Consider the following 12,868-nt stretch of genomic DNA (forward strand, 5'->3'; position numbering starts at 1 on the left):
ACCTATCACAAGGCCTCTCAGTCTTTAAGCAGTTTCACAGTTACAGTCTGGCGCTTCTAGGCTTGGCAGTATCAAGCCATATCCCTAGGGGTTCCACCTTGGGAGCAATGATTTCACCCTCTCCAGGTCCTTCTGGTCCCAGACACATGCTACTGTGCCCTTTAACTGCTCACTATGATTCCATGGGCCACTTCCCCAACTCTTCACCCTTACTGTAGCCTGAAGTCTGGTATTCAGTCCCAGCAGCCAGCCAAGAGCTCCTTCTTGCAGTCCCCATCCCTGATAGCAACTGCTGTGTCCTCAGCCAGCCAGCCCGCTCCCCCAAGAACATCAGCCACACTCCTCCACCCCAAGCAGCAACTACCTGACTCTGCAACAGCTTCTTTTATATGGCCCTTTTGGGCCCTGATTGGCTGCTTCCCCTGCAGCTGCTCTAGGCCACTTGAAGGACCTCTCTACGGCTCCTTTCTGGGACAGAGTGTGGTAGTACCCCCAGGCCTCCAGCAGGGGGCCTCTGGGCCTCGCACACCCTGTCACACAGTCTGGCACCCATCTCTCCCCATTCATTGCATAGGGAGCCTAGGCACCCAAATCAGGCTTTGTGAACCCCAGTGATTTTCTGTCTGCAGTGTAGCTGTATTGATATGTAGTGACATAGGCTCAATGTCGTGATATTACCTCACCCACCTTGTCTCAGTGACTTTCTAGGCACCTAAAAGTTAGGCGTGGTGACACTGCCTATCACACTGCCTAAGCATCTTTGTGAATGTAGCCCTCCGTGCCTACAACCTACTGCACACTCACACAGACTGGTGGCCGTGTGGCTCGAGCACAGGCTGGGACTTAGGAAACCTGCGTTCTACTCCCAGCTCTACCACTGAGTCACTGAGTAACCTTGGTCAAGTCACTTCACCTCTTTGTATCTCATGTTCACCATTTGTAAAATGGGGAATGATAATCATATGTATCCATGTTTGCAAAGTAGTTCCAATAAAAGGTATGATGTATTATGCACACTATATACCAGAGGTGGGCAAACTTTTTGCCCCAAGGGCCACATCGGTGTTGCAAAATGGTATGGAGGGCTGGGTAGGGAAGGCTGTGCCTCCCCAAACAGCCTGGCCCCCGCCCCCTATCCACCTCCTCCCACTTCCCACCCCATGACTGCCCCCCTCAGAACTCCCGACCCATCCAACCCCCCCTGCTCCTTGTCCCCTGACCGCCCCCAGGACCCCACACCCTATCCAACTCCCCCCCGCTCCCTGTCCCCCTGACTTCCCCGACCCCTATCCACACCCCCATCCCCTGACAGGCCTCCCGGGACTCCCATGCCTATCAAACCCCCCTGCTCCCTGTCCCCTGAATGCCCCCTGGGACCCCACCCCATCCAACCCCCCCTGCTCCCTGTCCCCCCAACCCCACCCCGTATCCAACCCCCCCTGTTCCCTGTCTCCTGACCACCACCCCCCGAACCTCTGTCCCATCCAACTGCTCCCTGTCCCCTGACTGCCCCCCAGGGCCTCCTGCCCCTTATCCAACCCTCTTACCCTTACCCTGCTGCTCAGAGCATCAGGACAGACTTGTTGGACAGCCTGGGAGGTGGGTGGGCGCAAGCTGTGCTACCCGTGCGGAGAGGGGGGACAGCAGGGGAGGGGCCGGGGACTAACCTCCCTGGCCGGGAGCTCAGGGGCCAGGCAGGACAGTCCTGTGGACTAGATGTGGCCCGCGGGCTGTAGTTTTCCCACCCCTGCTATATACAGATAATGCACACGTACAGTACATTTGTACACATTTGTGCAGCGTCAACCCTATTTCCAACACAGGTCCTGATCTCCGTGTATTTACACCAGCATCAATCAGGAGTAAACCTATTGAAGTTAATGTAAATATACTGATGTAAAACCAGTGCAAGTGAGAAGGGGAACAAACGAAGAATATGGACACCGCACATGCTGTAGATGGCCCAAATTTATACACTCCCTGGGGTTTGACTTTAGTCATAATCCCAATAATGAACAGAAATCCCAGTTGAAGCTTTCTCCCTATTGGGACTGGTCCTAAGATTTCCCTGAAGGACCTCCCCTGTCCCAGTATGTGTCAGAGGGGCAGTCTAACCACTCCTATTCTGGATGGAGCTAGCAAGATCTACCTGCCAATACCTGAAGTTGTGTGGTGCTGAGAGCCTCAAATTATATTAGTGTTGATGACTACGGATCCTCACTGGGACAAAATGCCACGAAACATTGCCAGACTAATTATTTGAACCCGAGTTCTTCTCTGCAGCTTGATCACCTTAAAATATTCCCAGTAACCAGCAGCCAATGCAAATGATCAATGCATGGGGAGGGTCTGCTCCTGTCGCCCCTGACCCCGCCATGCCAGAGTGAACTGCCACCTAAGTGATGAGCCCGCTTTTCACCTGCTTTGTGGTGAACTGGACGCTCCATAGGAAACTCTCTGCAGCCATCTCGTCTGATTTTTTAATGGGAGGATGGAGATGGGTGGGAATCTTCTGTGGTAAAGGAAATAAATTGCTGTCTGGAGGCGGACACAGATTCTGGCCCTTTGAGAGAGCACATTACCTGGTCCATATCCTGCTAACAACCTCACCTCCAGTGCATAGCTGCCTCTGGCACTGAGGATACTTGGGCCTCCTTTCAAACTACATAAATTTTCGTGGTGATGTGTTTTTGTATTCTATGTGGTTTTATTTTTAAATTAGATCATCCTTAAAGAAAAATACATGTCAGTAGTATTTACTCTGCATCTTCAGGCAGGTTCTAGCAACTGCCCTTACCCTGACTTAGCAGAGGATCCTGCATTCCTATGCAGAGTCCTAGAACTGTCCATCTATTGCACCATTACAATACAACATTAGGCCCTGATCCTGCAAAGACTTACACATGCTTAGCTCTATACACTGGAAGGAGTCTCACTGAAATCAACAGGGTGACTACCCCCAGCGTTCAAAGTTAAGCACACATGTAACTCTTTTCAGGGGGGGGTCCTTCTTTTATACAGCATCTTTCCTACAAGCTGTGGATCAGATCCTGGCTCTCAGTTAGACCATTTTAAATCCTGAGTAGTACAGTAAGTCAAGGCAGAATCTGGTTCATCAGCATGGGGCACGGGTCACTTGCTGGAGGATTCTCTGCATCTTGAAGTCTTTAAACCACGATTTGAGGACTTCAATAGCTCAGACATAAGTTAGGGGTTTGTTACAGGAGTTGGTGGGTGAGATTCCGTGGCCTGCGTTGTGCAGGAGGTCAGACTAGACGATCATAATGGTCCCTTCTGATCTTAAAAGTCTATGATTCTATGTTTACAGTTGAAAGGATTTCACCAAGCTGGAGCTAATTTTCCCATGTCAAAGGGCTGAGTGTTTACGACTCCCATAGCTGTCAATACTATTCAGTGGGCCCTGGGAATAGTGAGTGATGTGATATAGTGCAAGCACCATGGAGGAAGAATCATATTTTTCCACCTTTTAGTAAAAATGATTAATAAACCAGCTTTTCTCATTCAAAAGATGCCTGTGGGGGAAAGGAGCAGGATTAAAAGATGACAAGAAATTAAATTGTATTGTGAATGTTCTTGCTGATGCAGACAAGGGAAAGCTGTCTGCAGCCCTCTGACAAATCGCCCCACACATTTCTATAGGAAATGGATGAAGGCATAATTAGCAAGTGAATTCTCTCCTGTCAGCAAAAAAGAAAAAGGGAAAGGAAAGTTAATTTTAAAATTCAAGACAGAACTTTAGAACCTGATTGGCAAGTGTTTGTGCTGAGATAGAAGCCACAGAGCCATAAATCTGCACCGATTCATTCCCCACCTCCGAGCCATGCATTATCTCCAGGAATGGCAGTGGTAAGGGCTAGAGCTTCAATAAATGTTTGCACAGTGATGGGATTAGATTAGCTGTCAGCCAGTGATTGCTGCCTTTGCGATCCAGGGAGATAATATGCTGCACAAAAGTGAGGGGTTCCATCTGGAGAGAGAACTGCACAGTCTCAGAAGGAAATGTAGATTCCCCACAGCTGTTTCTCAGAGAGTTTTCATACTCTCTCTCTCTGTGTGAGTGAATGTGTTGGGTGTGTGACCACCGCCCCTGCTGGAAGGAGTACGTGGAGCTGTTCAAGTGTCTGCTGTGACTGTTGTGCACTTGTGGCTGTCCTATTAGTACTACACAAGCTTGAACGTTTCATGGATAGCAGCTCGTTTTCTAAAAGGAGCCTGATCTTACTGATGCTGATGCAGAAGCAGCAACGGTGAGCACAGACCCAGGTCCAGTGTAATGCAGCTTTATGTAAAATGTGTACCAAACTGTCCTGATGTTACGTTACAAAACTAAATCTTTGGGATGAACTGCAAATGATTTTTCATTAATATATAATTTCTATTTTGCACTGTATGTGTTTGTGTGTATGCCACGCACATGCTCAGGTAGGAGTGTTGAGATCATTTAGTGGGTGAAATACAATTGTTTTTTGACAGGAGGGTACTGGATTTTGTGTGCTAGAGAGCTTTTATGTTTGGTGGTTACCTTTCTTTTCCCTGCAACCCCAAGGAGCACTTTACATACACACAAACTCATGCACATTTCATAGATGTGTATGAACAATTCAACATACAGTTGCATGTTGGGAATTACTAAAGGGTTGCTGGGTGATTGAAATAGGCAGTAGCCATGAGATTGTCTCTAGTAAGAGGTGTCATATTAACATAATGTTTGGGAACCTCTGTATTAGAATAACACGCAATCTAAGTGTGCTGTGTCTCCCACAGTGGCTGGGGAATACAGAGGATAACAACCTACTACGGCTACTACTTAATGAAATGACTCCTTTAGCTCAAGTGACAAGGTCTGTTTTACAGTGCTGGAGAGCTCAGTCAAGCCCTGCTAATGACCAATTTACTCCTGAGGGCATTCTGCACCAAAAAATTAAAAATTCTGCACCAAAAATTAAAAATTCTGCACACAATATTTTAAAATTCTGCAAGTTTTATTTGTCAATAAATAAACGCAGAGGCTCCAGCATGGCAGTGGGGAGCACAGGCCACTGGCTGTATGAAGGTGGGAGATCACCCTGCGGCCTCCCCACCCCCAGGACACGGACTCTGTGAGGCTGCACCTGACCCGAACACAGCACAAGGCCTGGGCCTGCCCCAGAAACATCCTGGAGCCCTGCCCCTCTGCCCCAGGCACACCAGGTGTGGGGCAGGCAGGATCAACCCGGCAGCTCAGTGGGGATTCTAGGTGTGGAGGGATCTGGATGCACAAAGGCTCGTTGGGGGGGGTCCAGGTGTAGGGGCAATGGGACTCTGCAGGGTCTTCCAGTCAAGGTGAAAGTGGTTGGGGCTCAGAGAGGAGTCTGGGTGTGGGGGTCTCCACACGGGGGCCTGGGTTCTGGGGGCTCAGGCTCATCAGGGTGGGAGTTTGAGTGCAGGGACCTTAGTGAGGGGTGGTCTGGCTGCAGGTGTGGGAGTCCGGAGACATGGGGTCTGTGTGCAGAGAGGTTCTAGATGTAGGGGTTGAGGTTTAATGGGATGAGGTTCAGGTAGGGATGGCGAGGGGGGTGCTGGGTGAGGGTCAGGCTTGGCAGGGGAGTCTGTGTATGGGAGGTCCAGATGCACAGAGCTTGGGTGGATGGGGGAGCACTTCCCCATACAGTGACCCCTCCCCCCACAGATGAGGAGCAATGAGGGCAGGAAGCAGGGGAGGATGCTGAGCTTCCTGGATCTGGGGGATGTTTCTGGGGGTGGGTCTGACACAGACACAGCCACTCCTTACGAGGGAAGAGGAAGTCCCGTCCTCTCCTACCTTCAGCCCAGCCAGGATTAGCAGCTGATTCCGGCTCAGGGTGGGAGCCACTGGCTGGGGTTTGCCCAGCCCGGTGGTGATTTACCTCTCCCCCAGCTGCTCCGAGTGCCTGAAACAACATACCTGCAGAGCTAGGGAATAGTGTGTGACTGCTCTTGCAGTGTCCCTTTGCTTCCCTGTCAGAAAATCATTTTTCTGCGGGGAAGCAAAGAAATCTGCAGTGGCACTGAATTCCTCCAGGAGTACCAATTATAGCTAGTGTGCACTACTGTAATGCATGGTGCCATTACATGTATAATTGCTTGCCAGCTGGAACAACTATTGAATGGCACTGTAGCTATGAAATTCCCTAACAGGAGATAGGCTTTTCTGACTAGAGAAGTACACCATGCTATTGAGAAAGAGGCATGGTAGTTGCTGGCATGTCAATATGGGAGTCAGGCCACCTCAGGTCTAGTCCTAGCTCTGCCGCTGACTTGCTTCACACCTCTGTGTTTCAGTATAAGGGGTAATAATTCTTACTTCTCACACAGAGGCGCAGGGGGTTCTTTACACATATCTGTAAAGCGATCCAAACTCCTTAGCTAACATGCAATGTAGAAATGCAAAGAATGATTATTAGCAGCTGCCCCGAGCAAAGCCACCATTCTCCCAGCGCCAAGGAGGAAGATACTTGTTATTTTTATGGATAATACCATAGTATTTTCTCCTAGCTCTCAGCCTGTTGATCCAAGGTTGGTAAAACTGCCTCGCCCTGGGTGTTGCTGAATCCCCATGCGACAGCAGATGACTGAGTCTGGGAGGGAGAGGTGGTACATGCCACAAAAGCGTAGAACATATTTCCGTCAGTGAAATTACATGGAGAAACATTAGAATCACAGCAGTCAGGATTCTGTGAGCCTGAGTCACCGCTGCCTTACTCATCTTGTGCTGTTGTAACTCTGCTGGTTTTAATACTTCCACTGATGGGCCCTGGCTGCTGCCTTGCATGTTCACACCAGGGATTTACTCTCCTGCGTAGGTTTTAATTTTCATCTCCGATCACTACCTGTAATCTAATCTAGCTCGCTAGCTATTCTTGTCACTGTGGGATTTGAGCACCTCCTTCCCCAGCACAGGCTGATGCAGGACTATCCAAAACCACTTGCCATGCCAGACATGGTCCAGAGCTAATTTGCAACATCAACCACCCCAGGTTCACCCTGCAGGGGTAGGACCAGACCATGAGCAATAACTCACCAGGCCAGCAATCTGGCCAGGCCTAGACAGATTCCAGAGACCTACTGGCAACCATTCATCCAGAGGTGCTCCAGTCCCAGAGTCTCATCTTCACAGCTCAGTGACTTTTCATGAGAGATCTAGGTGTTGGCCTCTTGCTGCTCACAATTTCCTCACACGGGACCTCATTCCCTGTATTCCTCATTAGGATTAACACTGCTCAACTCCAGGGCTCCACTGCCAGCTGCTGCCTGGGAGCGTACAGATCGTGCAGCCTCCCCCGGAGCACGGAAATGCAAAGTACAAGCACTAGCAAGGGCCAATAAAGTAGCAGCAGTTCAACAACTGTATTATTCCTCAACTTGCTATCAGTTCCAGAAACATAAAACAACAACTTAATTATCTCTGTCTGTCTCCTTTTTGGCTTCAACTGCAGAATTTTACAAGAAGGCCAGTACAAAAATGACAAGATTTATGGTGGAAGCTGGCAGCTTGGGTGGTGGATAATGTGCTTTTCTAGGGGAAAAAAAATCTATTTAATGGAAAAATAATGAAAAATAGTTTCTTACTGTATCCAAAGAGATGTTTTATGTTCAGATGATGCATTGCAATAAATGTCTCCAATATTGTGGCTCACACACTCTATACACATTTGATGCAGATGAAGCCATCAAGAGAACATTTTCTAGGCCTTTTTATATGTTGGAAATATGTGAGTATTATTAATATAATAAGGGTTGAGAGTGAGATCAATGGCAGAGAGACATGGATCAGATCCTCTGCTCTGAGCTTAGGAAGAAGCTGTGTCAGGACCCATCTACACAGCAAAAAAACACTGTTACAGAACTGGTGACATAGCTGTGACTCCTGCAGGGACACGTGTAATGCTGCTAAAGCAGTTTATAAAACACATCCTCAGGGCAAAGGCTAGAAAATAATCGTATTGAAGAGAAGGTAAGAGGTGGCGGCTTGATCCATAGGCACCGACTCCTAGGGTGCTCCGGGGCACAAGCACCCATAGAACAAAAGTAGGGGGTGCTCAGCACCCACTCGCCACAGCTGTTTGGCAGGCCCCCCATCAGCTGTTTGGCAGGCCCCGGGGCTGCCCGCCGATCAGTTGTTTGGCCGCTGGTGGAGATGCTCAGGGAAGGGCAGAGAGCAGCGAGTGGGCAGGGGTCTCAGGGAAGGGAAGTGGGAGAGCATGGACAGGAAGAGGTGGAGTGAGGGCAGGCCCTCGGGAGATGAGGCAGAGCACCAACCAGGAAAAACAACAGCGCCTGTAGCTTGTTCACAGTCTATCAGTACCAATGCAGGGAGGGGTTTGATGGAAGAAGGCAGACCAAGATCCAATGACTGGCAGTTGAAGTTAAACAATTGCAAGCTACAGGGATGAGAATTAACCATTGGCGCAGCTTACCAAGGGGTGAAATGGCTTCTCCAGCACTTGAAATCTTTAAATCACAATTGGATTTCTTTTCAAATGGTACACTGTAGCTCAGCCAGAAGTTATGGGCTCTATGCAGCAATTACTGGGTGGAATTCAGGGGTCTGTGTTATGGAGGATGTCAGACTAGATGATCATCATGGACCCTTCTGGCCTTAATTCCTATGAAGCTATGAAAATCCTGCATGCTTGATGAAGGGTGGCAAATACAGCTCTGTTCATCATTCACTCACCCAGTGTTTAAAACCATTGTCCTGCTGGTGCGGGATGGAGTCACCCAAAGTCTGCAGCTTTGGTAGAAAGCCTGGCCAACTCCAGGGCCTTGACTACACTTTGCTACGACAGCGGTGTTGGCAACAGACGTTTCTCCAGGCTACTGCTGCACAATTGGTAGCAATGGCTTTAACCATCACGTGGCATAACCTAGCTAACTGCAAATCCAGACAGCACAGTGGTTAAAACACTGCCAGCTCCTTCACTATGTTACCATTCCTAATGGAGAAGCTATATCACGACTAGCAATGGTGGGAAATTTTAGGACAAAGTCTACTGTAGCCAACATAAGAACGTAAGAGGGGCCATACTGGGTCAGACCAAAGGTCCATCCAGCCCAGTATCCTGTCTACCGACCGTGGCCAATGCAAGGTGCCCCAGAGGGAGTGAACTTAACAGTTAATGATCAGTGATCTCTCTCCTGCCATCCATCTTCATCCTCTGACAAACAGAGGCTGGGGACACCATTCCTTACCCATCCTAGCTAATAGCCATTAATGGACTTAACCTCCATGAATTTATCCAGTTCTCTTTTAAACCCTGTTATAGTTCTAGCCTTCACAACCTCCTCAGGCAAGGAGTTCCACGGGTTGACTGTGCGCTGAGTGAAGAACTTTAAACCTGCTACCCATTAATTTCAATTGGTGGCCCCTAGTTCTTATATTATGGGAACAAGTAAATAACTTTTCCTTATTTACTTTCTCCACACCACTCATGATTTTATAGACCTCTATCATACCCCCCTTAGTCTCCTCTTTTCCAAGCTGAAAAGTCCTAGCCTCTTTAATCTCCTCTCATATGGGACCCGTTCCAAACCCCAAATCATTTTAGTTGCCCTTTTCTAATGCCAGTCTATCTTTTTTGAGATGAGGGGACCACATCTGTACACAGCATTCAAGATGTGGGCGTTCCATGGATTTATATAAGGACAATAAGATATTCTCCATCTTATTCTCTATCTCTTTTTTAGTGATTCCTAACATCCCGTTTGCTTTTTTGACTGCTGCTGCACACTGCGTGAACATCTTCAGAAAACTATCCATGATGACTCCAAGATCCTTCTCCTGATTAGTTGTAGCTAAATTAGCCCCCATCATATTGTATGTATAGTTGGGGTTATTTTTTCCAATGTGCATTACTTTACATTTATCCACATGAAATTTCATTTGCCATCTTGTTGCTTAATCACTTAGTTTTGTGAGATCTTTTTGAAGTTCTTCACAGTCTGCTTTGGTCTTAACTATCTTGAGCAGTTTAGTATCATCTGCAAACTTTGCCACCTCGCTGTTTACGCCTTTCTCCAGATCATTTATGAATAGGTTGAATAGGATTGGTCTTAGGACTGACCCTTGGGGAACACACTAGTTACCCCTCTCCATTCTGAAAATTTACCATTTATTCCTACCCTTTGTTCCCCATCTTTTAACCAGTTCTCAATCCATGAAAGGATCTTCCTTCTTATCCCATGACAACTTAATTTACCTAAGAGCCTTTGGTGAGGGACCTTGTCAGAGGCTTTCTGGAAATCTAAGTACACTATGTCCTCTCAATCCCCCTTGTCCACATGTTTGTTGACCCCCTCAAAGAACTCTAATAGATTAGTAAGACATGATCTCCCTTTACAAAACAATTTATGTTCTTCTATGTGTCTGATAATTTTATTCTTTACTATTGTTTCAACTAATTTGCCCAGTACTGACATTAGACTTACCGGTCTGTAATTGCCGGGATCACCTCTAGAGCCCTTCTTAAATATTGGCGTTACATTAGCTATTTTCCAGTCATTGGGTACAGTAGCTAATTTAAAGGACTGGTTACAAACCATAGTTAATAGTTCCGGAATTTCACATTTGAGTTCTTTCAGAACTCTTGGGTGAATGCTATCTGGTCCCAGTGACTTGTTACTGTTAAGTTTCTCAATTAATTCCAAAACCTCCTCTAGTGACACTTCAATCTGTGACAATTCCTCAGATTTGTCACCTATAAAAGACGGCTCAGGTTTGGGAGTCTCCGTAAAATCCTCAGCCATGAAGACAGAAGCAAAGAATTCATTTAGTTTCTCCATGATGACTTTATCGTCTTTAAGTGCTCCTTTTGTATCTCGATCATCTTGGGGCCCCACTGGTTGTTTAGCAGGCTTCCTGCTTCTGATGTACTTAAACATTTTGTTATTACCTTTTGAGTTTTTGGCTAGCTGTTCTTCAAACTCCTTTTTTGCTTTTCTTATTACATTTTTACATTTAATTTGGCAGCGTTTACGCTCCTTTATATTTACCTCACTAGGATTTGATTTCCACTTTTTAAAAGATGCCTTTTTCTCTCTCACTGCTTCTTTTACATGGTTGTTAAGCCACGCTGGCTCTCTTTTATTTCTTTTACTGTGTTTTTTAATTTGGGATATACATTTAAGTTGAGCCTCTATGATGGTGTCTTTGAAAAGTGTCCATGCAGCTTGCAGGGATTTCACTCTAGTCACGGTACCTTTTAATTTCTGTGTAACTAACCTCCTCATTTTTGCATAGTTCCCCTTTCTGAAATTAAATGCCATTTTCTGATGTGTCAGATTCTTTATATGAATGTTTCTCATCTGATCTGGCCCATACTTTATCCTCTTTCATCCCCTCCTCCGGACTAAAACCTAGAGTCTCTCTATCAATAGACTCTCCTCTAAGAGAAGTCTCTGTCCGATCCACGTGCGCCTCTGCAGCAGTCGGCTTTCCCCATCTCTTAGTTTAAAAACTGCTCTGCAACCTTTTTAATGTGAAGTGCTAGCAGCAGTCTGGATCCACTTTGGTTTAGGTGGAGCCCATCCTTCCTGTATAGGCTCCCCTATCCCAAAAGTTTCTCTAGTTCCTAATAAATCTAAACCCCTCCTCTCTACACCATCGTCTCATCCACGCATTGAGATTCCGAAGCTCTGCCTGCCCACCTGGCCCTGCGCCTGGAACTGGAAGCATTTCTGAGAATGCCACCATAGAGGTCCTGGATTTCAGGTCTCTTTCCTAGCAGCCTAAATTTGGCCTCCAGGACGTCTCCACTACCCTTCCCTATGTCATTGGTACCTACATGTACCACGACCACTGGCTCCTCCCCAGCACTACACATAAGTCTATCTAGATGCCTCAAGAGATCCGCAACCTTTGCACCAGGCAGGCAAGTCACCATCCATTTCTCCCGGTCATCACAAACCCAGCTATCTGTGTTTCTAATGCTCGAACCTCCCATTACTAACACCTGCCCTTTCCTAATGACTGGAGTTTCCTGCCCTGTAGAGGTAACCTCAGTGCGAGAGGATACCCCAACATCATCTGGAAGGAGAGTCCCAACTATGGGAAGGTTTCCCTCTGTTCACATTGACAGCTCTCCTTCCCTGGGCCTTTCATCCTCCTTAACAGCGCAGGGGTTGTCTGACCAGAGGTGGGACAAATCTACAGTGTCCCGGAAATACCCCTCTGCCTCCCTTAGCTCCTCCAGTTCTGCCACCCTGGCCTCCAAAGCCCGTACGCGGTCTCTGAGGGCCAGGAGCTCCTTGCACCGAATGCACACATATGCCACCCACCCACAGGGCAGGTAATCATACATGCTACAGTGAGTGCAATAAACAGGATAGCTCCCACTCTGCTGCTGGGCTTCTGCCTGCATTTTCTCCTACAGCTACCTAGGTTAATGATAGGGTTTTTGTTTAAATCAAGAAGTTTTTATTATAGTTTAGCATAAAGGTTTTAAGAATGGCAAGTGTACCTCGCCTCCTTCCCACTCCCCTCCCAAACTCCCTCTTGAAACTCCGTTAGCGGCCTCTGTTCTCAAAAAGCCAAGGCCAAAGGGTGCTGAACTTAGGTGGCTCTGTCCACACTAGAGGGACAATAACTGTCAATACCAGCTGAGCTGTGGTCAGGGAGAGGAGGAACTGGATTTGACACCTACCCCCTAAGTTCCCTGCCACTAGTTGTTTTCACTGACAGATGCTGAGAAAGCAACCTCCTTAGTCCTTCTTGTGATGGTGCCGAGAAATTCAGCTCCAGCAGAATCCAGGCATCCCAAGAGAGACAGAAAGCTGCATTTCAGGGTAAACTGGGTCTGGCACACATGAAAGATGGACTTTCTCTCCCTTC

The sequence above is a fragment of the Eretmochelys imbricata genome, chromosome 20, assembly GCF_965152235.1.
Source record: "Eretmochelys imbricata isolate rEreImb1 chromosome 20, rEreImb1.hap1, whole genome shotgun sequence".
Taxonomy (NCBI): domain Eukaryota; kingdom Metazoa; phylum Chordata; order Testudines; family Cheloniidae; genus Eretmochelys; species Eretmochelys imbricata.